This window comes from Meles meles, chromosome 5 (assembly GCF_922984935.1).
Source record: "Meles meles chromosome 5, mMelMel3.1 paternal haplotype, whole genome shotgun sequence".
Classification (NCBI taxonomy): domain Eukaryota; kingdom Metazoa; phylum Chordata; class Mammalia; order Carnivora; family Mustelidae; genus Meles; species Meles meles.
The window spans coordinates 128,154,437-128,181,689 of record NC_060070.1 but is presented as its reverse complement, the minus strand read 5'-3'; the positions used below and the strand labels follow the sequence as shown (position 1 = coordinate 128,181,689).

The window sequence follows — 27,253 nt, the reverse complement described above, 5'->3', positions numbered from 1 at the left end:
GAAGGAGGAAGAGAGAGAGAGGAAGAAGCAGACTCCCTGCTGAGCAGGGAGCCCAATGTTGGGCTCCATCCCAGGATCCTGAGATCACGACCTGAGCCAAAGACAGATGCTTAACCTACTGAGCCACCCAGGTGACCCTATCTTGTATCTTTCTTAACTAATTATCATGAAAGTGAAGGGATATTCCATGTGAAATGTAAATGTGACAGTGAAAAAGGTATTTCATGCAAATGGAAATGAAAAGGAAGCTGGAGTCACTATACTTACATTAGACAAAATAGAGTTTAAAACAAATACCATGATAGTAGACAAAGAAATGATTACATAATGATAAAGAGGTCAATTCAGCAAGAAGGTATAACGTTTGTATGTATTTATGCATCCAACCTAGGAGCATCTAAATATATAAAGCAGATATTAACAGAACCAAATGGAGAATTAGATAGCAATACAATAATTGTTGGGGACTTTAATACACCCTTACACCAATGAGTAGATAATGCAGACAGAAAATAAATACGGAAACATCAGCCTTAAATTACACATTAGACCAGATGGACTTAACATATTTATTGAACATTCCATTCAAAAGCAGTAGAATGCACATTCTTTTTGAGCACACATAGAACATTTCCCAAGATAAATCCTATGTTAGCCCATTAAACAAGTCTTAATAAGTTTAAGAGGATTGGAATCATATTAGGTATCTTTTCCAAACACAATGGTATGAAACTCAAATTTAGCTACATGAATAAAACCAAAAAATTCACAGATATGTGGAGATTAAATAACATACCACTTGAAAATTCAATGGGTCCATGAAGAAATCAAGAGAAAAAAATATCTTGAAACAAAAGTAACATACCAAAATTTAGGGGATGCAGTAAAAGCAGTTCTAAGAGGAAAGTGATAAATGTCTATCTCAAGAAACAAAAAAGTCTCAAACAACCTAACTTTATACCTCTATATGTCTTATAGAAAAAGAATGAACAAAACCCAAAGTTAGTAGAAGGAAAGAAATAACTGTTAGAGCAGAAATAAAGATTAGAGCAGGAATAAATGAAATAGAGACTAAAAAGATAATACGGAAGATCAATGAAACTAAGATTTGGGGGGGCACCTGGGTGGCTCAGTTGGTTAAGCATCTTCCTTCAGCTCAGGTCATAATCCCAGAGTCCTGGGATCAAGCCCTGAATCAGGCTCCCTGCTCAGTGGAGAGCCTGCTTCTCCCTCTTCCTCTGCTACTTCCCCTGCTTGTGCTCTCTTTGTGTCTGTCTGTCTCTCTCTCTGTCAAATAAATAAAATCTTTTAAGAAAAAAGAAACTAAGTTCTCGTTCTCTGAAGTGATAAACTAAATAGAGAAACCTTTAGTTAGACTCACAAAGAAGAAAAGAAGATCCAAGTAAGTAAAATCTGAAATGAAACAGATGTTAAAACGAATACTACAGAAATACAAAGTATCATAAGACACTATGATGAATACTTATGTACTAACAGACTGGATAATCTGGGAGAAATGGATAAATTCCTGGAAATATGTAACCTACCAAGACTAATTCAAGATGAAATAAAAAACCCAAATAGACTGATTAGCAGTAAAGAGATTGCATTGGTAATCAAAAACCTTCCACAAAACAAAAGTCGAGGACCAGATAACGTCACTGATGAAATTTACCCAACTTTCAAAGAAGAATTAATACCAATCTTTCACAAACGCTTCCAAAAATAGAAAGGAGAGAACTTTTCCAAAATAATTTATGAGACAGCATTATTCTGATACCAAAACCAGACGAGGATGCCACACATACACACGTAAAAACAAAACAAAACAAAACCAGACCAATATTGCTGATAAACTTAGATGCAAAAATTCTCAACATAATATTAACAAACCAAATTCAACAATACATCAAAGGGATCATACATCATGAGACACATCACCATCAAGTGGGACTTATTTCAGGGTATAAGGATGGTTCAACTTTTGCAAATCAGCCAGTGTGATACACCACATTAAAACAAAGGATACAAATGATATGCTCATCTCAACAGATGCAGAAAAAACATTTGGCAAATTCAGTATCTGTTTATGATATACTCTCAACAAAGCAGGTAAAGAAATAATGTATCTCAACATAATAAAGGCCATATATGACTAACCCACAGCTAACATCATACTTGAAGGTAAAAAGGTGAAAGCTTTTCCTCTACGATCAGATACAAGACAGTAATACCCACTCTTAAACCACTTTTGTTCAGTGTAGTGTTGGCAAACAGTCTGTTTGCCTAGACATGGCAAACAGACAAGGAAAAGCAATAAAAGGCACCTAAATTGCAAAGGGAAAAACTCAAACTGTCCCTATTTGCAGATGACACTATACTATGTATAGAAAACCTGAAGACTTCATCAAAAACCATTAGTGATAGTAAATAAATTTAGTAAAGTTTCAGAATGCAAAATCAATATCCAAATATCTTGCATTTCTATATGCTAATAATGAATTTTTAGAAAGAAATTTTTAGAAATCCCATTTATAATTTCATCAAAAAGAATAAAACACCTACAATATACTTAACCAAGGAGGTGAAAGACCTGTATATTGAAAACTACAAGGCAATATGAAAGAGATTGAAGAAGACAGAAATAAATGGGAAGATAGTCTATGCTCATGGATTAGAAGGACTGATACTGTTAAAATGTTGGTCTACCCAAAACAATCTACAAATTCAATGTATGTCGATCAAAATTGCAATGACATTTTTACAGAAATAGAACAATAAAATCATAAAATTTGTATAGATTTTTAAAGATAGTCAAAGTACATAGATAGTTAAAGTAATCTTCAGAAAGAAGAACAAAGCTGGAGGCATCACGCTTCCTGATTTCAAACTATATTACAAAACCATAGTAATTGAAACAGTATGGTATTGACATAAAAACGGACACATAGATCAAAGGAACAGAGTAGAGAGCCTAGACTTAAACCCAATCACATGTGGTCAATTAATTTATGACAAAGAGCCAAGAATATGCAATGTTTAAAGGGCAATGTCCTTAATAAATGGTGCTGGGAAAATTGGACAGCCACATGCAAAATAATTGAACTGGGCCACTAAGATATATCATACACAAAAATTGATTCCAAATAGATTATAGACTTGAACATAAGATTTGAAACCATGAAATTCTGATAAGAAAACAAAGGTGGTAAATTCCTTTACATAGGTCTTGGCAATGAGTTTTTAAATCTAACACCAAAAGCAAAAGCAACGAGAGCAAAAATACATAAGGGGAAGTGTATCAAACTAAAAAGTTTCTGCATAGCAAAGGAAACCATTAACAAAATGAAAAGGCATTTCATTTTGAAAATGAAACCTACTGAAGGGAGAAAATATTAGCAAATCATATATCTGATATGGGCCTAATATCCAAAATATATAAAGAACTCATACAACTCAACACCAAAACAAAACAAAACAAAAAAACAAACCACAAATCCCCCCACCAAAATCCCAAACCCAAATAATCTGATTTAAAAATGGGCAGATAACTACCAAGTGGGATTTATTCCAGGGCTTCAAGGTTGGTTCAACATCTGCAAATCAATCAATGTGATATAACACATTAATAAAAGAAAGAACAAGAACCATATGATACTCTCAATAGATGCTGAAAAAGCATTTGATAAAGTACATTATCCCTTCCTGATCAAAACTCTTCAAAGTGTAGGGATAGAGGGCACATACCTCAATATTATCAAAGCCATCTATGAAAAACCCACCGCAAGTATCATTCTCAATGGAGAAAAACCGAAAGCTTTTCTATTAAGGTCAGGAACACGGCAGGGATGTCCATTATCACCACTGCTATTCAACATAGTACTAGAAGTCCTAGCCTCAGCAATCAGACAACAAAAAGAAATCAGCAAAGAAGAAGTCAAACTATCACTCTTCGCAGATGATATGATACTATATGTGGAAAACCCAAAAGACTCCACTCCAAAACTGCTAGAACTTGTACAGGAATTCAGTAAAGTGTCAGGATATAAAATCAATGCACAGAAATCAGTTGCATTTCTCTACACCAGCAGCAGGACAGAAGAAAGAGAAATTAAGAAGTCAATCCCATTTACAACTGCACCCAAAACTATAAGATACCTAGGAATAAACCTAACCAAAGAGGCTAAGAATCTATATGCAGAAAACTATAAAGTACTCATGAAAGAAATTGAGGAAGACACAAAGAAATGGAAAAATATTCCATGCTCCTGGATTGGAAGAATAAATATTGTGAAAATGTCTATGCTACCTAAAGCAATCTACACATTTAATGCAATCCCTATCAAAATACCATTCATTTTTTTCAAAGAAATGGAACAAATAATCCTCAAATTTATATGGAACCAGAAAAGACCTCGAATAGCCAAAGGAATATTGAAAAAGAAAGCCAAAGTTGGTGGCATCACAATTCCGGACTTCAAGCTCTATTACAAAGCTGTCATCATCAAGACAACATGGTACTGGCACAAAAACAGACACATAGATCAATGGAACAGAATAGAGAGCCCAGAAATAGACCCTCAACTCCATGGTCAACGAATCTTCGACAAAGCAGGAAAGAATGTCCAATGGAAAAAAGACAGCCTCTTCAATAAATGGTGCTGGGAAAATTGGACAGCCACATGCAGAAATATGAAATTGGACCATTTCCTTACACCTCACACGAAAATAGACTCAAAATGGATGAAGGACCTCAATGTGAGAAAGGAATCCATCAAAATCCTTGAGGAGAATGCAGGTAGCAACCTCTTTGACCTCAGCCATAGCAACATCTTCCTAGGAACATCGGCAAAGGCAAGGGAAGCAAGGGCAAAAATGAACTATTGAGACTTCATTAAGATCAAAAGCTTTTGCACAGCAAAGGAAACAGTTAACAAAACCAAAAGACAACTAACAGAATGGGAGAAGATATTTGCAAACAACATACCAGATAAAGGGCTAGTATCCAAAATCTATAAGGAACTTAGTAAACTCAACACCCAAAGAACAAACAATCCCAAAAAATGGGCAGAGACACGAACAGACATTTCTGCAAAGAAGACATCCAGATGGCCAACAGACACATGAAAAAGTGCTCCACATCACTCGGCATCAGGGAAATACAAATCAAAACCACCATGAGTTATCACCTCACACCAGTCAGAATGGCTAAAATTAACAAGTCAGGAAATGACAGATGCTGGTGAGGATGCGGAGAAAGGGGAACTCTCCTACACTGTTGGTGGGAATGCAAGCTGGCGCATTCTGGTGCACTCTGGAAAACAGCATGGAGGTTCCTCAAAATGTTGAAAATAGAACTACCCTATGATCCAGCAATTGCACTACTGGGTATTTACCCTAAAGATACAAACGTAGAGATCCGAAGGGGCACGTGCACCCGAATGTTTATAGCAGCAATGTCTACAATAGCCAAACTATGGAAAGAACCTAGATGTCCATCAACAGATGAATGGATCAAGAAGATGTGGTATATATACACAATGGAATACTATTCAGCCTTCAAAGGAAATGAAATCTTGCCATTTGCGACAACATGGATGGAACTAGATGGTATCATGCTTAGTGAAATAAGTCAATCAGAGAAAGACAACTATCATATGATCTCCCTGATATGAGGACGTGGAGATGCAACATGGGTCTTAGGTGGATAGGAGAAGAATAAATGAAACAAGATGGGATTGGGAGGGAGACAAACCATAAGTGACTCTTAATTTCACAAAACAAACTGAGGGTTGCTGGGTGGAGGGGGCTTGGGAGAGGAGGAGTGGAGTTATGGACATTGGGGAGGGTATGTGCTATGGTGAGTGCTGTGAAGTGTGTAAACCTGGCGATTCACAGATCTGTACCCCTGGGGATAAAAATACATTATATGTTTATAAAAAAATAAGAAATAAATAAAAAATTAAAAAAAATTAAAAATAAAAATGGGCAGATAATACAGCATAGGGACAATAGTCAATGGTATAATTGTAGCAGTGTATGGTATCAGATTGGTAACTACACTTGTGGGGAGTATAGCATAATGTATAGAATTGTCACATCAGTATGTGGTATACCTGAAACTAATGTAACATTGTGTGTCAACTGTACTTCAATAAAAATATTTAAAAATGGGCAGAAGACCTGAATAGATTTTTTTCTAAAGAAGGCATACACATGGCCAACAGGTACATGAAAATATGCTTTCCATCATTAATCTTCAGAGAAATACAAATCAAAACCACAATAAAGTATTACCTACACCTTTTAGAGTGGTTACTATGAAAACGACTAGAAATAACAAGTGTTGGTAGGATGTGGAGATAAGGGAACCTTTATGCACTGTTGATGAGAATGTAATTTGGTGCAGCCACTATGGGAAACACTATGGACGTTCCTGAAAAAAATTAAAAATAGGATTTCAATATGACCTCACAATGTCACTTCTGGGTATTTACCTGAAGAAAACACAAAACACTAAATCAAAAAGGTATATGTGCCATCTTGTTCACCGCAGCATTATTTGCAATGGTCAAGATATGGCAACAACCTAAATGTCCATTAAAGATGAATGGATAGAGAAATTGTGGTGTAGATATACCATGGAATATTATTCAACCATAAAAATTGTGAAAAATCCTACCATTTGTGACAAGATACATGGACTGGAAGGGTATATGCTAAGTGAAGAGAGTCAAACAGAGAAAGGCAAATATCATATGATTTCTCCTATATGTGAAATCTAAAAACAAATAAACAAAAAATCTAAGCTCATAGATTCAGAGAACCCATTGATGGTTGCCAGAAGTGGGGAGTAGGGAGTGGGAAAAATGGATGAACTGTTTTTGTTTTTTGTTTCTATACATTGAATAATAATAATAACAAGCCAGAAATGGGTGTTGAGTAGAAGAAATCAGCTTCTCATACAAAGGGGAAAAATATTCATAGTAAGATACTTGTTTAGCAAATAGAACTATTTTCGATGAACTAGTGAAAATGTTTCAGTGCTCCTGCACATGGTTTCTGCACTGGGCTGAAGAAGGCACACATGCTTTCTCCCAAAAAAGTGGTGTTGAGTTTCATTACCTTAGGATGCAGAAGAGGAAAGGCATCTAACTTGCTTATCATTCATTCAGCAAATATTTTTTGAGTACCTACTATGTTCCAGGGAGTTTGGGGTGCTGTGTCTTGTATTGTCAGTGTAAGCCCAGTTTTAATGGCTTAGAAGGTCCAATGATCCCATGGCAATAGTCCTAAGATATGAGGATTTCTGTCTCTGGTCCCCTACCTCTCTTCCTCTCACCTTCCTTCCTCCCCCATTTCTCACCTTAGCCAGGTTGTGTGTCTGCTGGCTATGGATGGGCATCTTTCCCCTAGAGATACGTGCCCTGACCCAACTGTGGCTCAGATGTCATAGAATACTCAAAATGGAACCAGGGCAGGAAAGCTTTTTACTACTTAGAGCACGGGATTTTGCTTTATGTAGAAGTCCTTAGAGATAGACTTGAGGGTCCTCAGAGAGCTGACGAATGAATGATTGCATTTTAGCTTTGGAAACCATTTTTCACCAACAATTTCCTTGTCTACCAGTTTATGAGGCCATAAATAGCCCTTGGGTGCATAATGAATTCTGACATCATAGGTCTGTGGAACTTAAAAACAGCAGGTTAGCCAGCACTTTTATTAGCAGTACACCCTGAGGCTGCACAAATAGCCCTTCACCACTCAAATGTTCTATTATAAACTTTACTATAAAACATTCCCTGGCCTTTCCTCTGTCTTCAGTGAGGCCACATTTCACGGCGCAAGTAATTTCCTCCCGCATGCCCCAAGGATTGTTAAGATATTTCATACAAAACCCGGTGCACATGCATATCTTCCATTTTGGCTGTGGGGCAAAGCAGTTTTTAGGAGAGGCTGTGTAACCCTAATCTAAGAGTGTGAGAGAGCAAGCACTCTTTTCTTAGGTCTCTGACAAAGCTTGATGACCTCTATCTTCTCTCTTGTAATTTGTCCCCAACCTGGGAACTGTGACACTTTGGAAATTTTGTTTTGAATGAGTGAAGAAAATACAAGTTGAAAGGTAAGTGGAAGAAGAGTGGAAAGTAGTAATGACATGTTAATTCTTAGTCTTTATTGTTCTCTGTGTGTGTGTAGGTGTGTGTGTGTGAAGTTGAAAAGTTTCAAAGGAACAAGGACTGAAAACTAATAATTTTCTCGTGAGTGGAGAAACCCTCTTAGAATCAACAGTTATGAAAACACAGAAGGGGCTGGAGTCATCAGATTTTCTACCATCAAGCTCGGCTTTCCAATCCTGGAGGCACACTAATGAAGAGAGTTGGAATGATGGAGTTTATAAAAGTGAATTTTACTGATATCTATGAGGTCTTGATCACAAAATGTCCAACAATTACACGTAAATCACTTAGAACAAGTTAATTATGGAGTGAACATAAATAAATCTCTCTTTCTTCTCCTAACTTGATAGTGTTTCTCATTGAAAATATTATTCAAATTCTGTTTTGCAACGCCAAGATTATAAAATGGTTTTTAATCTTCATTTTAAAATAGGAAATGTATGCCCAAGGATCCATCCACTAAGAAAACATCTTTATGAGTTATGGACAGTTCAGACTCGCTTAAGACTAGAAGTGGTGGGTGGAGGCCATGGGCACCTGAGCCCTTGGGGTTATCACCAGCACTGGTCCCAGTGTGCTGGGCTGTTTCTTGGGTTGGCTACCTGGCTGGGTCATGTCTCCCACACTTGTTAATCCAGTGATGACCCCCTGGTGAGGTGGGGGGCGTCACTGATAATGGGCTTCTACCACAGAGTGGCAAGCCTGAGGCAGTCCCTCCATCTTGTGTCTTACTATATTTGGCTTCTGATGACACAACCAATTATTGTTCATTCACTATCTTCTCTGTTCTCTTGACATATTCATTTTTGCTTCAATCCCTCTCATATAAAATATTTTGTTTGAAAATTCTTATGTTTTTCCCATTTTGATTTAGAAAAAAATCACTAGCTTTTCAAGGTTGTTATTCCAAGATCCAGGGCTGCCTTCCTCATTTTGCTTTTAATATTTTGATGAAAGTTTGCTAAATTCCTTATTTTAAAAAGGATTTCCTCTATTTCAAGGACGAAGAGAAAAGAACAACAACAACCACCACAACAAAAAAACCCAATCAATCAAACAAACAAAAAATCAAAGCTTTCCTGTTTTTCTAGATTATCACAATTTGAGTGTGAAAATAAGATTTTCAAATATTTTGGTTTGGAATAAAATTCAGGTGAATAGTTATCTGACCATCCTCCCTTCTCTAAAGCAGAGGGAAGATTCTAGGAGAACTCCACAAGCTATCTGAATATCCTTCTTCTCTTTTTTCTGGATCTGTGTCTCTGTGATCTGCACATATGAGGTACTGCTGTCCTCTTTCTTTAAGAATATGTCCTGTCTTGGAAAGTCCCTCAAGCTCCACAGTAATTTTCTTGTTGTCTTTGACTCAAAGGCTAAGCTCTTAGCCATTGATCTTGCTGATGAGCCTATATGCCTATGAGATGTTTAACCCCTTGCTCATCCCTCTACGGAGTGCCAGCTCTGAGGCTCTGAGCACAGGTGCACTAGATGGGCTGAGGGGTTTTCCTGCACTTGGGAACCACAGTGTAAGCTCTCACTTCACAGCTCCTTATTTACTGTTGCCTGAGGCTTCAAACCCAGAGCAGACCCAGGAAGGTGGGAATCTGAAATATCTGAGACTTCATCAACTTGGTTGCTGAAATAGGGAAGCATATTTTAAAAAACAAATTTCTTTTCCTTTTTCCTTTTTAAAAAAAAATGAAATCTTTTTTCAAGTTTCATTGTTGCTGAATAGGTTATCTGTAGGTCAGTGGGTTTCCAGGTTGCTTGCATTTCCTAAAATTGTGCTTGTGCCTGAATGTGGCACAAGAGATTGTGTGCTGCTCTGTGAAACGGGACGGCCCACTGAGGCCGGCACAATGCTGCTATTCCTGTTTCTCTCTGTTGCTCCAATGGAGGTATTTTGGGGCTCCATACGTATTTAAGAAGAATAAAATCAGCAGACAAAGATCCTGGACATCTTAAGCTTCTGGTCAATTTTGTGGAATTCAGAACGTTTTTTTCTTCTCTTTTCTTTTCTTTCTTTCTTTCTTTCCTTCTTTCTTTCTTTCTTTCTTTCTTTCAAGATTCTTTTTTTCCATGACCTTTAAGAAGCTGGGTACATTTTGCAGTACTTTTCCTTTGGATGAATCATTTTCCAGATACAATGTGCGGATGACTTTCAGTTTAGATACAGAGGCTGTAGAACTCCAGACGCAGATGCAGATGTTGTGAGTTCATGGAATAGAAGATATAAATGTCCTGACTTCACTGTATGCCTTGAGAAGCATCCAGTTTTTTTTTTTTTGCTTTGTTTTTTGTTTTTTTTCTATTTAGAGAGAGGGAAAGAGAAAAAACCCGCACCAGATTTGCTTAATTTCCTGCTTTGAGCAATTATGCTTTAAAGGAGTTCATTTACATATTAAATTGAATCATGTGATAGCATATGTGGGGAAATTTTGACCAAAAAGCATTTTCCTTTAATCTGCACATGCTGTGGATTGTGAAAGTGTGAGCTCACACGCAAATTACTTATCGCCATGGAAGTCTGTAGTCCATGCATGGCACAGTTTAAACTTTACTGGGTTAGCAACATCATAATTCAGTCCTAAACCCCTTTCTGAAAATGATACTTTAAAAATTTATTTAGTTCTCTTATCTTTAAAATAAAGGCAAAATAAAGTTCATAGAGTTATTTTGTTATCACCAAGAACATAATTTGTGGCTTAATAATTCCGTCATGTAATCATCTTTTGGGTCTAATGCTTCGGGGTCCTTTGTATGAGAATACCAATTTGTTATTTCTTATTATTTGTTTGTTACTATTTGTTATTATGAAATTATAGAACCAAGTTGATTTAAAATAGGATGTTTAAATTTCATCATTTTTCATCTCTGTAATGCTGGTGGATGTACAAGTGAACACTTGTAAAGTTTTCATATTTTCAACAAATGTATATTGAACCATTGCTACATGCCAGGAAGCTTTGCTAAGTGCTGTAGATTTAGAGGTGAATAAGATAGATGGCCTACACTGAAGAATGTAAGGGATCCTAAAGGGCTATCAGGAGAGACAGTGTTCTCCCTCACAATGTCCTTTGAGTCTTAACTTTCAATACCTTAGAAGGTGACAATATTTGGAGACAGGGTCTTTAGAGAGATAATTAAATTAAAATGAGGTCATATGGGTGGACCTTAATATCTTCCTGTTGTCCTTTTTTTTTTATATTTCATAAACCATTTTTTTCCATTTTATTTATTTTTTCAGTGTAACAGTATTCATTCTTTTTGCACGACACCCAGTGCTCCATGCAAAACGTGCCCTCCCCATTACCCACCACCTGTTCCCCCAACCTCCCACCCCTGACCCTTCAAAACCCTCAGGTTGTTTTTCAGAGTCCATAGTCTCTTATGGTTCGCCTCCCCTTCCAAATTTTTTTTTTTAATAAACATATAATGTATTTTTATCCCCAGGGGTACAGGTCTGTGAATCGCCAGGTTTACACACTTCACAGCACTCACGATAGCACTTACCCTCCCCAATGTCCATAGCCCCCTCCCCCTCTCCCAATCCCACCTCCCCCCAGCAACCCCCAGTTTGTTTTGTGAGATTAAGAGTCATTTATGGTTTGTCTCCCTCCCAATCCCATCTTGTTTCATTTATTCTTCTCCTATCCCCCTACCTCCCCATGTTGCTTCTCCATGTCCTCATATCAGGGAGATCATATGATAGTTGTCTTTCTCCGATTGACTTATTTCACTAAGCATGATACGCTCTAGTTCCATCCACGTCGTCACAAATGGCATGATTTCATTTCTTTTGATGGCTGCATAGTATTCCATTGTGTATATATACCACATCTTCTTTATCCATTCATCTGTTGATGGACATCTAGGTTCTTTCCATAGTTTGGCTATTGTAGACATTGCTGCTATAAGCATTCGGGTATACGTGCCCCTTCAGATCACTATGTTTGTATCTTTAGGGTAAATACCCAGTAGTGCAATTGCTGGGACATAGGGTAGTTCTATTCCTGTTGTCCTTTTAAGGAGAGGAGATTAGGACATAATTGCACAAAAAGGGAAGACCATGTGAGGACATAAGGAGAAGACAGTTACATATGAACCAAGGAAACAAGCTTCAGAAAATACAGAAAATACAGAAAAACGAAAAAAGAAAGAAAGAAAGAGAGAGAGAGAAAGAAAGAAAAGGAAAGGAAAGGAAAGAAAGGTAAGGGAAAGAAAGAGAAGGGAAAGAAAGAGAAGGGAAAGACAAGACAAGACAACCCTGCTGACATCTTGATCTTGGACTTCCAAGCTCCAGAACTATGTGGAAATAAATTTCTATTGTTTAAGCAACCAAGTCTGTGGTACTTTGTTATGGCTGTCCTAGCAAACTAATACAGATAGCAAGCTTCCTCCTGAAATGAAAGGTGAATAGTGCTTGAAGATAATGGGCCAAATGTCAACTCACTGTCCTCTTGTCATGGGGCCAAATACAATACTGTGCACAAAGTATGTACTAAATAAATGCTAATACTTGCCTACTGAGATAGAAAGAAACAAGGCGATGCATTACTATTGCTTTCACTACCGTTTCCATTATTATCTGCAAAACTCCTGAAACATGGCAGTGATGCCTTGTGCTAGACCTTATCCTGCTCTCTGTTTAAGGGCATAGGAATGGAGATAGTATTTGATATCAGATCTAAAGAAAATCACTCTCACTGAAAGATTCTGTTCTGAGCAATGAGAAGTTGTTTTCAAACAAGGGTAAAAGGCAGGTTCTGTACATGAACACTGTTCACACTATTTCTTTTTTTCAGGAAGAATTTGAGTTCCTGCTTTTCAGTCACATTTTTGTCCATGGTAAGTGGATAAATGTGGTTTGCATCATTCAGTGCCTTGGGAACATCTTGTGGGATATTTCTGGAATGGGCAAAGTTCAGCACAGTCTGGAGCCAAAATGTCCCCATTATTGAGCCAGCATAGTTCGAGTGTTTATGACCCATCTCCAGAATGGTGTGCATATGTGTGAAGTTGACAGTGCAGTTGAACATATCCCCGGGAACTGAGGGAAAGCTGCAGAAAAGCAAGAGTGACGTGTAGGCTGCCCTTGAATGTCTTTTCTGTTTTGGAAGCCTGCAGCTGCAGGAGAAGGTCCAACAGCACATAAGTGTTTATGAGACTTTTCCTGTTCAAAGAATCGAGGCTCTTAAGCTTGGTTAAAAGCCCCCACAACTGTAGGAAAGCCCAGGTTCCCTATGCCTGGATTTTCTTTTATCTTTTGCTTGGTTTCCAGCTTCAGGACAAGTTCAATCCAGCATCCCTAAAGCCTCCAAAAGGAGTCATCTACAACAGTGGTTTTCCAAATGTGGTCTGTGGACCACTGGGATTCTTGGGAACATTTCAGGAGATCTTCAAGGTGAAAACTATTTTCTAATAATAATAAGACAGCATTTACTCTTTTTACTATCATTCCCACAGAAGTTACGATAGTATTTTCCAGAGGTTACATCACATGTGAAGATGTCACTACTCAGCCAATAAAATGTGTATGTGTACACTCTTTCATTCTCTGGAATGTACTAAATTAGTAGGATAAAAGCGTACATATATGCATTTTCAGATCAGAGAACTTCTATGTTCTTGCTAGTTATCTCCTATTTTTACCTACTATAATCATCACAAATTGCTATTTTGAAACCTGAAGTGTCCTTTACCAGAAACTACTATTCAGGTTATTTACATTGCAGAATATTAGGAATACCTCTCCTAAAATCTATTCTCCACATCCTTACCAACACTTGTTATTTCTAGTCATTTTGATACTAGCCATTCTAACAAGTATGAAGTGATATCTCATCATGGTTTTGATTTGCATCTCCCTGTTGATTAAAGATGTAGAGTATCTTCTCATGTACCTGTTGGCCATCTCTCTCTCTCCCTACACATATATATACATATATATGTGTATATATATATGTATATATATGTATATGTATAATATATATGTATATATATATTTGGAAAAACATCCATTCACATCCTCTGCCCATTTTTTAATTGGATTGCTAGTGTTTTTGGTGTTAAGTTGTGTAAGTTGTTTATTTATTTTGGATGTTAACCACTTATTAGATATACCATTTACAAATATCTTCTCTCATTCAGTAGGATAACTTTTTGTTTTGTTGGTGATTTCCTTCACTGTGCAAAAGCTGTTTATTTTGATGTAGTACCATTTATTTATTTTTGCTGTTGTTTCTTTTGCTTTTGGTGTTAAATTGAAAAAATTATCATCAAGACCTATTTCAGGGAGTTTACTGCCTATGTTTTCTTTTAGGAAATTTGTGGGTTCAGGTCTTAAATTTTAGTCTTTGATCTACTTTGAGTTTATTGTTGTACATGGTGTAAGAAAATGGTCCAGTTTTATTCTTTTGCATGTAGCCATCCAGTTTTCCAAATAGAATTATTGAAGAGACTATCTTCTCCCCATTGTATATTCTTGCCTCCTTAATTATAGATTATCTGACTATCTTTTATTTATTTATTTACTTACTTACTTGCTTATTTTTAGAGAGCTCACACATGAGCCAGAGGGTGAGGGTGACAGGAGCGGAGGGAGAGAGAGAGAGAATCTTAAGCAGGCTTCAAAACCCACACAGAGTTCAATGCTGGGCTTGATCTCATAACCCTGAGATCATGACCTGAGCTGAAATCAAGAGTTGGATGTGTAACTGGGCCCCCAAGATGCCACTAGATTATTTGACTATCCATGCATGAGTTTATTTTTGGAATTTCTATTCTGTTCCATTGATCTATGTATCTGTTTTTATGCCAATACCATACTGTTTTGATTACTATAGTTTTGCTGTGTAATTTGAAATCTGGGAGCATGGTAACTCCAGCTTTGTTCTTTTCTCAAGGTTGCTTTAGCTATTTGGGGTCTTTTATGGTTCCATTTTAGGATTATTTGTCCTATTTCTGTGAATAATATCATAGGAATTTCTTATAGAATTACAATGAATCTGTAGATTGTTCTTGGTAATATGGGCATTTTAACAATATTAATTCTTCCAATTCATGAGCACAGTATATCTCTTTATTTATTTATGTTGTCTTCAGTTTCTTTCATCCATGCCTTATAGTTTTCAGAGTATAGGTCTCTCCTTGGTTAAATTTATTCCTGATATTATATTCTTGGTGCAATTATAGAAGAGAATTTTTTCTTAATTTCTCTTTCTGATAGTTCATTATTAATATATAGAAACACAATAGATTTCTATATGTTAATTTTGTATGTTGCAACTTTACTGAATTAATTTGTTAGTTCTAATAGCTTTTTGGTGGAGTCTTTAGGGTTTTCCATATCATTTGCTAATAGTGAGAGTTTTACTACTTCCTTGTCAATTCAGATGCTTTTTATTTTATTTTATTTTTCTTGTCTGATTGCTCTGTCTAGGACTTCCAGTGCTATTTTGAATGAAAGTTACAAAAGTGGGTATTATTTTCTTGTTCCTCGTATTATGTTGAAGTGTATTTCTTCTATAGCCACTTTGTTGAGAGTTTTCCTAATAAATGGGTATTGAATTCTGTCACATGTTTTTTTGGCACCTGTTGAGATGATTATATCATTTTTATCCTTCAGTTTGTTAATGTGGTATATCATGTTGATTGATTTGTGGAAGCTGAGCCACCCCTTGCATCCCTGAATAAATTTCACTTGAATTGTTGGATTTGGTATGCTACTATGTTGAGGATTTTTGCATTTTTGTTTAATGTGGATATTGTCCCCTAATTCCCTCCCTTCACCCTTCCTCCCTCTCTTTCTCTGTCTCTCTTTCTCTCCCTTCCTCTTCCTTCCTTCCCTCTATTCATTCCTTCCTTCCGCCCTCCCTCCCCCCTTCCTTCCTTCCCTTTCTTTCTTTCCTTCCTCTTCCTTCCTCCCTCTTTTCCTTTCTTCCTTCCTTTCTTCATTCCTTCTTCTTTCCTTCTTAGTGTGTTTATCTGGTTTGGTATCAGAATAATGTTGACCTTGTAGAAATAGTTTGGAAGCATTTCTTTCAATTTTTTGGAATAGTTAGAGAAAGATAGGCGTAAGTGTTCTTTAAATGTTTGGTAGAAGTCACCTATGAAGCCATATAGTCCTGGGCATTTGTTTGTTGACAGTTTTTAATTACTGGATCAAATCCATTATTAGTAATCAGTCTGTTCAGATTTTCTGTTTCTTCTTGCTTTAGTCTTAGAATATTGTAGTGGTCTAAGAATTCCTCCATTTCTTCTAGGCTTTCCAATTCACTGGTGTATAATTGTTTGTAATAGTATCTTTTTTGGTTTGTTTTATTTTAATTCCAGTATAGCTAACATACAGTGTTATATATGTGATGATTTCTTATGATCTTCTGTATTTCTGTGGTGTCAGTTGTAATTTCTTTTTATCTCTGATTTTATTATTTGGGCTCTCTGTTTTTCTGGGTGAGTCTGACTAATGGTTTACCAATTTTGTTTATCTTTTCAAAGACCCAGCTCTGTTTCATTGACCTTTTCCTGTATTTTTTGTCTCTACTTCATTTATTTCCACTCTAATCTTTACTATTTTTTCCCCCATCTATTAACTTATGCCTTGTATGTTCTTTTATTTTTCTAGTTCCTTTAGGTGTAAAGTTACCTTGTTTATTTGAGATTTTTCTTCCTTTTTTAAATTTTTAAAATTTTTTTTAAAGATTTTATTTATCTATTTGACAGAGAGCAATCACAAGTAGGCAGAGAGGCAGGCAGAGAGAGAGAGAGAGGGAAGAAAGCTCCCCGCCGAGCAGACAGCCCGTGCAGGACTCCATCCCAGCACCCTGAGATCATGACCTGAGCCGAAGGCAGCAGCTTAACCCACTGAGCCACTCAGGCACCCCGAGATTTTTCTTTCTTTTTGAGGTAGATTTCTATTGCTATAGATTCCCTTTCAGAACTGCGTTCCTTTTACTGAACTCCATAGATTTTGTTACATTGTGTTTCCACTTCAGTTTATCTCAAGTTATATTTTGATATTCTCTTTGATGTCTTCATTGACCCATTCATTATTTATTAGCATGTCGTTTAGCCTCCATGTGTTTTTTTTCCTGTTCTTTTTTCTTGTATTTGATTTCTTGTTTCATACTGTTTTGATTAGAAATGGTGTTTGATATGGTTTCAGTCTTAAATTTATTAAGACTTGTTTTGTAGCCTAACTTGTGATCTCTCCTGGGGAGTGTTTCATGCACTTGAAAAAAAAAATGTGTATTCTGTTGTTTTGGATGGAATGTTTTCTTTATATCTGTTAAGTCCATCTGCTCTAATGTATTGTTCAAAGCCACAATTTTCTTTTTTTTTAAATTTTATTTTATTCTTTTGGTGGTCCAAGATTCATTGTTTATGTACCACACACAGTGCTCCATGCAGTACATGCCCTCCTTAATAACAACCACCAGGCTCACCCATCCCTCTATCCACCTCCCCTCTAAAACTGTAAGTTCATTTCTCAGAGTCCACAGTCTCATGGTTCATCACCCCCTCCGATCTCTCCCATTTCACTTTTCCTTTCCTTCTCCTAATGTCCTCCATGTTATTCCTTATGCTCCATAAGTAAGTGAAACCATATGATAATTGACTTTATCTGCTTGACTTATTTCACTCAACATAATCTCCTCCAGTCTTTCCATGTTGATACAAAAGTTGGGTATTCATCCTTTCTCATGGCTAAGTAGTATTCCATTGTATATATGAACCACATCTTCTTTATCCATTCATCTGTTGAAGATCACGTTGGCTCTTTCTGCAGTTTGGCTGTTGTGGACATTGCTGCTATGAACATTGGGGTACAGATGGCCCTCTTTTCACTACATCTGTATCTTTGGGGTAAATACTCAGTAGTGCAATTGCAGGGTCATAGGGTAGCTCTATTTTTAATTTTTTGAGGTATCTCCACACTGTTCTCCAAAGTGGCTGCACCAACTTGCACTCCCACCAACAGCATGAGAGGGTTCCCTTTTCTCCACTTCCTCTCCAACAGTTGTTGTTTACTGTTTTCTTAATCTCTGCCATTCTAACTGGTGTAAGTTGGTACTTCAATGTGGTTTTGGTTTGAATTTCAAAGCCAAAATTTTCTTGATTTTCTCTTTGGTTGATCTATCCATTGATGAAAATGGGTGGTAAAGTCATCTACTATTATTATATTACTTTCATTTCCTCCTCTTATGTCTCTTAGTATTTGATTTATGTATTTAATTGCTCCTATGTTGGGTGTACAGATATTTATTTATCAATATAATTATTATATTCTCTTATAGGATTGATACCTTTGTCATTATGAAATATATTTCTTTGTATCTTCTTGCAGTTTTTGTTTTAAAGTCTATTTTATTTGATAAAAATATTGCTACCCCAACTCTATTTTCTTTATTTTCCTATTTTAAAATTATATTTAATTAGCCAACATCATTAGTTTTTTTATGTCATGTTCAACAACTTACTAATTGTTTTTTCCAGCTCTATTTTCATTTCCATTTGTGTAAAGTCTTTCCCATTTCTTCACTATAATTTTGTGCATTTCTTTATGTCTGAAATGTCTCTGGTATGCAGCATATAGATGAGTCTTGCTTTGTTTTTAATTCATTCAACCACACTTTGTTTTACGGTTGGAACATTTAGTCCATTTACATTTAATCATTGATAGGTATGTACTTACTGCCATTTTGTTAATTGTTTCTGGTTGTTTTTGTAATTTTGTTTTAAAGGAACTTCATTAATTTTTTTCATTTTATTTTATTTTACTTCTTTTTTTTTTTTTTTTTTTTTTTTTTTTTTTTTTTTTCTCATTTTATTTATTTTTTCAGCGTAACAGTATTCATTCTTTTTGCACAACACCCAGTGCTCCATGCAAAACGTGCCCTCTCCATTACCCACCACCTGTTCCCCCAACCTCCCACCCCTGACCCTTCAAAACCCTCAGGTTGCCCCAACCTCCCACCCCTGACCCTTCAAAACCCTCAGGTTGTTTTTCAGAGTCCATAGTCTCTTATGGTTCGCTTCCCCGCCCCAATGTCCATAGCCCGCTCCCCCTCCCCCAATCCCACCTCCCCGCAGCAACCCCCAGTTTGTTTTGTGAGATTAAGAGTCATTTATGGTTTGTCTCCCTCCCAATCCCATCTTGTTTCATTTATTCTTCTCCTATCTCCTACCCCCCCATGTTGCTTCTCCATGTCCTCATATCAGGGAGATCATATGATAGTTGTCTTTCTCCGATTGACTTATTTCACTAAGCATGATACGCTCTAGTTCCATTTATTTTACTTCTTTTCAGCGTTTCATTAATGTCAAAGGTGGCATGTCAACTTATTGGGAGACAAAAATATTATTCAATAAACAATGTTGGAAAAGCTGGCTATCCATGTAGAAGAAAAACAATCATTTATAACACCATAAATAGCCATCAACTTCAGACAATTTATTTTATTTTTAAAGACTTAATTTGTTTATTTGTCAGAGAGAGCACACCATCAGGAGGAACAGCCTGCAGAGGCAGAGGGTCAATCAGGCACCCTGGTGAGCAGAGAGCCCAACAGAGAGCTCAATTCCAGGACCCTAGGATAATGATCTGACCCGAAGGCAGACACTTGACCAACTGAGCCACCCAGGTGCCCACAGTAGTTTAAATATATAAATGCAAATGTAAAATAAAATACTAGGATAATATATTAAAGAATAGTTTTATAATATTGTGATAAAGATGACATCTAAAACAACACAGGAAATGCATAAGTTATAAAGGAAAAATTGACAGGTTTGATTATATAAATATTAAAAAGTTTCAGTATTGAAGGGAAGAAATCTGACAAAGTCAAAAGATAGGTATTAATTACAGTGGGGTAAAATGTTATTAAGAAAATGACAATCTAACTTTTTAATTGGAAAAATTATATAATTGATTTAGTGAAAATATGAAAAAGTATATATAAAATATGAAAAGATGTATATAAAAAGGATGTTCAATGTCACTAAAAGTCAGGGAATGATAGCATAACGTTGTCTGCCATCATTTGGAAAAAGAAAGAAAGAAAAAGAGAGAGAAAGAGCGAAAAAGAAATAAAGAACGAGAAAAAAAGAAAGAAATCTCAAATTTCCTACACAGAATACAATAAAAAAGTATTCTTTTGTCTTTTGTTTCAGTAATATTTTAATTTTTTTCTGAAGAACTCTTCTTAATTTTATAATTCTATTAAATCTCTTACTTTTTTTAGAATATAGTATTTTTATTTAAAATGGAATGAAATCTCTATATAATGTATTTTCATTATATCTAAGGATGGACCATTGAATTTAAAAAGAGAGATTAGAAGATTTTTCTCAATGAGCAACTGCAACATTTATGTGTAGGATAAGGACAAATTTATATGTAATGGTGTTAGCTCACTTGTGAAAGGATAATTGTAATCCAAAGAAATTGGTTGAAACTATAAGTAAGAAATGAAAAACAAAAAAGAAAATACACAAAAACTATTTCCTCTTCAGTCCATAGAATAAGAATTTTCCTTACTGTGTTTAGGGCAAAATTTTTAAATTTTAGGGAATTTTTAATTTTAGGGAAAAATTTTTAAATTATATTATAGTGCCAGTAATACTGTGGTATCATTTTTGGACCTATCATTCAGACTTCAGAGATAAAGTAATAGACTATTTTAAACATAGACATGATGAGTTCTTTCTTTCTAAAGTTAGATTTATTTATTTATTTATTTATTTATAGAAATAGAGAGAACATGTGTGTGAGCAGGGGGAGGGGGAGAGGGAGAAGAGTGCAGAGCCTGACAGGAGGCTCAATCCCACACCCCTGAGACCATGACCTGAGCCAAAACTGAGAGTCAGATACTCAACCCACTGAGCCACCCAGGCACTCCATGATGATTTGTCTTAAAAACTAAAAATTGTTTGTTATAGTTTTTCAAACTAGAAAGGCAAAATCTGCAGGAGCATCTCACAGAATAAATTACTATATTGCATAGGCTGGAAAAATACACACAATAGCTTAGGGAAGAATAAAATCTTGCACAGTTTGACTTTGCTGAATGTCTGCTGGCTGAAAAGTCAGTTAAAGAAGTTGTGGCACTGCCACAATCCTGTAATTGGTGTTAAAGCATTTGCTGCAAGCATGAAGATTCAATTAATAACCTGTCGGAAGTATTCGACTTTTAGCTTATAAATGAACATTGGACTTATTGTTTTGCTTGTATTTATCTGTATTAGATAAATATCATACTGTATGTTAACTAGCTAGAATTTAAATAAGAACTTGAAACATAAAAAGAAAAAAAACAATAAGTGAGTTGCTAGCTGACTTAACAACTTTTTTTCATGGAACACCGTTTTTACTTGAAAGAATAACAAACTGGTATTTTAACTTAAGTTTTTGGAAGACTTTTTCTTAAAGAATGCAGTGAGTCACTTCTAGGGAAACAATCTCTGAATGTATCTTTTGTAAATAACAAAATTTTAGTTTTCTAGTGAAAATCAGAATTTTAGAAACTTGTATCCACCACAGTAAGCTTAGTAATTCCTAAAACTTAAAGAATTTTCAGCTAAAATCTCTAGTGACATTAACAAATATTATTCAAAAATATGTGTATAATGAAATGTGTCATATTTAAAAAATCTCCATAACTCATTAAATCAATTTTTCAGAATGACCAATGATGCATAGTGTTATAAAATCATGCAAGATACAGCAGTAGGTTTTTATGTAACAGAGTTAAAATGTACATTGATATGATTTAAGATTCCCCATTGCAACTAAGCCTTAAGAAACTGCTACTTGGCAATTTTGATGTAGTACAGAAGAAGAATATCCAGGGTTATCTAAAAAGGTAATTAAAATACTCCCCCTTTCCCAACTATATATCTGTGTGAGGTTGGATCTATTTCATATACTTAAAACAAAGCAATACACTGCAACAGATGAAATGCGGTACAGATATTTTCTTCTGTTGAGCAAGACATAAAAGAGATTTACAAAATATAAAAAAATGCCACCATTCTCACTAAATTTTTTTGGAAAACATAGTTATTTCATAAAAAATTTTCAAAGGTTTATTTGTTTATTTGAGAGCAAGAGGGCATGAATGGGAAGAGGGCAGAGGGGGAGGGAAAGAAATCTCATACAGACTCAGCAAAGACCATGGAGCCGACATAGAGCTTGGTTATGACCGGAGTGGAAAACAAGAGTCAGTTGTTCAACCCACTGCCTCACCCAGACACCTCTTTTCATAGAATATTTACTTATGCTAACATAAAATGTGTTTATTCTTATTTAAATTTAATGAATAAATATTTTAAAACTTGGTTTTAATTTGAATGTAGTAAAAGTTGATATATGTGAATCACCTACATAAAAGCCTCTGGGGGGTTCATTTTTTTTTTTTTTTTAAGATTTTATTTATTTGACAGAGAGAAATCACAAGAGAGGCAGGCAGAGAGAGAGGAAGGGAAGCAGGCTCTCCGCTGAGCAGAGAGCCTGATGCGGGACTCGATCCCAGGACCCTGAGATCATGACCTGAGCTGAAGGCAGCGGCTTAACCCACTGAGCCACCCAGGCGCCCCTGGGGGTTCATTTTTAAGGGGGTCAAGAGGTCCTGAGACTAAAACAATGTGTGAGAAACACTGCTTTAGAATTTTGGCTAGACCAGGTTAATCTGGTCCCACTAATTTCAGGAAATGGATTCATTTTTGATCAATTCCTAATCTGTTTTCTCCCAAACCTGTTAATTCAATTCAACTAAAATTTTTTTGACACCTGTCAAGTTCTGGTCATGGTAAGTGATGGTACAAAGCCAAAAGTTTGAATTCAAATTTTAAGGAGCTATGCAAAGGGATGATGGTCCTTGGATCCTAAAAGAGACTAGTTGATGGATTTGAGGTTTTTAAGGGGCAGCATGTATAAGGACAGATTCAGGCAGTTTGCTATATTTGGTGGTAGGAAGAGGAGAACTTTCTTTTTGGATGGTTTCTAGTTTAATGCTAAGAGTAAGGACATGAGAGGGTATGAATGTTCATAGAAAGGAGGTATGAGGTAGTCTTGCTTATTTCTTATTTTACAAATGATTCAAATCATATTGTAATAATATACATGGGCATTTAAAGATATAGGCATTATAAATGAAAGGGGGATAACCTGTAATGTGTAAGATAGAATTGGGTTAATACATCAAATGTAGAAAGACCTCTTGACAAACAATCTAATAGAAAAATAGGCAACAGATACAGCCCGGCAGTTCATTGTTAGGAAATCCATATATATATCAGTATGAAAAGAAGCTGAATTAAATAGGGAGGTGGAGTTTAAATAATGATATTGTTTTCCTACATCAGCTTGGCAAAAATTAAAAAAAATGTAGCGGGCAGAATTCGGAGAAAGGAACCTACTGATACATTGTCGCTATGAGTGTGAAGTAATGTACCACTTTTGGAAAACAGCTAGGCAACACAGAAATAGGGGAAATAACCCCATATAACTTAGACACAGCAATCCCACATTTGGGAATCTATCCTTAGAAAGAAATCCCTAGTATGTAGCAATACATGTACAAAAATGTTTGTTATTAATTTTTTTCCTTTTATTGAAATACAAACACATTCTATTTACATTCCTTCTCCTTTGGTGTATACATTTCAGTGGGTTTTGGTATATTCATAAAGTTGTGCAACCATCACCACTATCTAATTCCAGAACATACTTACCACCCAAAAAGAAACCCTGTACCTATTAGTAGTCATTCACAATTTCCTCCTTCCCCCAGGCCCTGGCAATGACTAATCTACTTTTTGTTTTCATGATTTGCTTATACTGGACATTTCATGTAAATGAAATAAAACATTATGTGCTCTTTCATGTCTGCTTCTTTTACTTCTATAATCCTTTCATGGTTCATCCATGTTGTAGTATGTATCCATAACTTGGTATCTATTCCATTGTATGAATATACCACCCTGGTTTATCAATCAATCAGTTGATAGACATTTTGGGTTTTTCCTATTTTGGGTTATTACAAATAATGCTACTATGAACATTTGCGTATAAGTTTTTGTGTGGACATGTGTTTTCAATTCTCTTTGGTAGATACCTGGGAGTGGAGTTACTGAGTCATATGGAAATACTATATTTAAGATTTTGAGGAACTTTGCAAACTGTTTCCAAAGCTCTACACTATTTTACATTTCCACTAACAATGTATCAAGTTCTAGTATCTCTACATCCTCACAAATGCTTATTATTTTGATTCTAGCCATCACAACAAGTGGTTTTGATATGCATTTGCACTTGACTAGTGATATCAAGCATCTTTCTATAAACTTACTTGCTTTTTGTATATCTTTGGAGAAATGTATATCTAAACACTTTGCTTGATTTAAAATTGGAGTTGTGTTTTTTATTGTTGAATTGTAAGACTTCTTAATATAGTCTAGATGCAAGTCCCTTATCAGATACATGATTTATGGATGTTTTCTTCCATTCTTATGTTAACTTCCACTTTTAAAATTATGTCCTTTGAAAAACAAAAGTTTTAAAATACAAAAGTTTAAAAATTTCTTTTCAGAAAGATGACAATGGTTTTTATGACTTGTTTGAAACATTGCTGGTTCTCCAATGTTTGCTCTTCCAGATTTTTTTTTAAATTTTAATTCCAGTGTAGTTAATGTAAAGTATTATATTAGTTTCAGGTGTACAATATAGTTATTCAACAGTTTCGTATATTACTTAGTGCTCATCAAAATAAGTGTACTCTTAATTCCCTTCACCTACTTCACCCATCCCCTCACCCACCATCCCTCTCATAACCATCTGTTTGTTCTCTGTAGTTAAAAGTCTGTGTTTTGTCTCTTTTTTTCCCTTTGTTGTTTTGTTTCCTAAATTCCACATATGAGTGAAATCATATGGCATTTGCCTTTCTCTGGCTTATTTCGCTTAGTACAACAGCCATGTTGTTGCAAATGGCAAGGTTTCATTCCCTTTTTTATGACTGAATATTATTCTGTTACGCACATGCACCACATCTGCTTTATCTATTCATCTGTTGATGGAACTTGGGCTGCTTCCATAGATTGTCAATTGCAAATAATGGTGTAATAAATATAGAGGTGCATATATCCCTTCAAATGAGAGATATGAATATCCCTTCGTATTCTTTAGTAAATGGCCAATAGTGTGATTGCTGGATCTTAGGGCAGTTCTATTCTTAATTTTTTTTTAATATTTTATTTATTTGACACAGAGAAATCACAACTAGGCAGAGAGGCAGGCAGAGAGAGAGGAGGAAGCAGGCTCCCTGTGGAGCAGAGAGCCCGATGTGGGGCTCGATCCCAGGACCCTGGGATCATGACCTGAGCCGAAGGCAGAGGCTTTAACCCACTGAGCCACCCAGGTGCCCCTATTCTTAATTTTTTGAGGGACTTCCATACTGTCTTCCACAGTGGCTTGAAACATTTGCATTTCCACCAAGAGTGCATGAGAGTTCTGTTTACTCCACATCATCACAACATTTGCTGTTTCTTGTGTTTTTGATTTTAGCCATTCTGGCAGGTGTGAGGTGATAGCTCATTGTGGTATTGGTCTTTGTTTCCCTGAGGATGACTGATTGGAACATTTTTGCATGTGTCTGTTGGCCACCTGTATGTCTTCTTTGGAGAAATGCCTGTTCATGTCTTCTGCCCATTTTTTCATTGGATTGTTTGTTTTTTTGGTATTGAGTTTTGTAAGTTCTCTAGGTATTTTGTATACTAACCCTTTATTGGGTATATCGCTTGCAAGTGTCTTCTCCCATTAAGTAGGTTGCCTTTTATATTTGTTGATAGTTTCCTTTGCCATGCAGAAGCTTTTTATTTTGATGTAGTCTCAATAGTTTATTTTTGTTTTTGTTTCCCTTGCCTCAGGAGACATATCTAGAAAAATATTGCTAAAGCCAATGTCAGAAAAATTGTTGTCTGGGCTCTCTTCTAGGATTTTTAAGGTTTAAGACCTCAAATTTAGGTTCTTTATCTATTTTATGTTTATTTCTGTGTTTGGTGTAAGAAAGCAGTCTGGTTTCATTCTTTTGCAAGTAGCTGACCAGTTTTCCCAACACCATTTGTTGCAGAGACTTTCTTTTTCCCATTGTATGTTCCTGCTTGCTTTATCAAAGATTAATTGACCAACAATTGTGAGTTTATCTTTGCTTTTTATTTTTCTGTTTCATTGATCTGTGTGTTTATTTTTGTGCCAGTACCATACTATTTTGATTACTGCAGCCTTGTAATATAACTTGAAATCTGGAATTGTGATACCCTCTATTGTGTTTTCCTTTTTCAAGATTATATATTTTGATTCTTTGGGGTCTTTTGTGGTTCCATACACATTTTAGGATTGTTTGTTCTAGCTCTATGAAAATTCCTGCTGGTGTTTTCGTAGGGATTGCATTAAAGCTGTAGATTGCTTTGGGTAATATAGACATTTTATCAATATTTGTTCTTCCAACCAATGAGCGTGGAATGTCCTTTTATTTCTTTGTGTTGTCTTCAGTTTTTTTTTTTTTAATCGATGTTTTATAGTTCTCAGGTCTTTCACCTCCTTGGTAAAGTTTATTCCTAGATATTTTATTATTTTTGGTGTAATTGTAAATGGGATTGTTTTCTTAATTTCTATTTCTGTTTCTTAATTATGAGTGTATAGAAATGAAACAGGGGGGCGCCTGGGTGGCTCAGTGGGTTGAGCCTCTGCCCTCAGCTCAGGTCATGATCCCAGGGTCCTGGGATCGAGCCCCACATCGGGCTCTCTGCTCTGCGGGGAGCCTGCTTCCCCCTCTCTCTCTGCCTGCCTCTCTACCTACTTGTGACCTCTCTCTGTGAAATAAATAAAAATCTTTAAAAAAAAGGAAATAAAACAGGTTTCTGTGCATTGATTTTGTATACTGATATTTTACTGGATTCATTTATCAGTTCTAGTAGCTTTTTAGTGGAGTCTTTCAGGTTTTCTATCAATGATAAGTCATCTGCAAATAGTGAACATTTAATTCTTCCTTGCCAACCCTGATGCTTTTTATTTC

The 27,253-nt window shown here is 35.9% G+C and overlaps 1 long non-coding RNA gene across 1 annotated transcript in view; it reads left to right on the top strand.

Moving 5' to 3' along the window:
* Positions 1-8,625, top strand: part of LOC123941981 — a 31,450-nt gene extending 22,825 nt beyond the window's left edge. Inside the window, exon 4 of the long non-coding RNA XR_006818374.1 lies at positions 8,197-8,625. This is a non-coding gene — a long non-coding RNA (uncharacterized LOC123941981). The remainder of the gene's footprint in view (positions 1-8,196) is intronic.
* Positions 8,626-27,253: the final 18,628 nt, after the last annotated feature.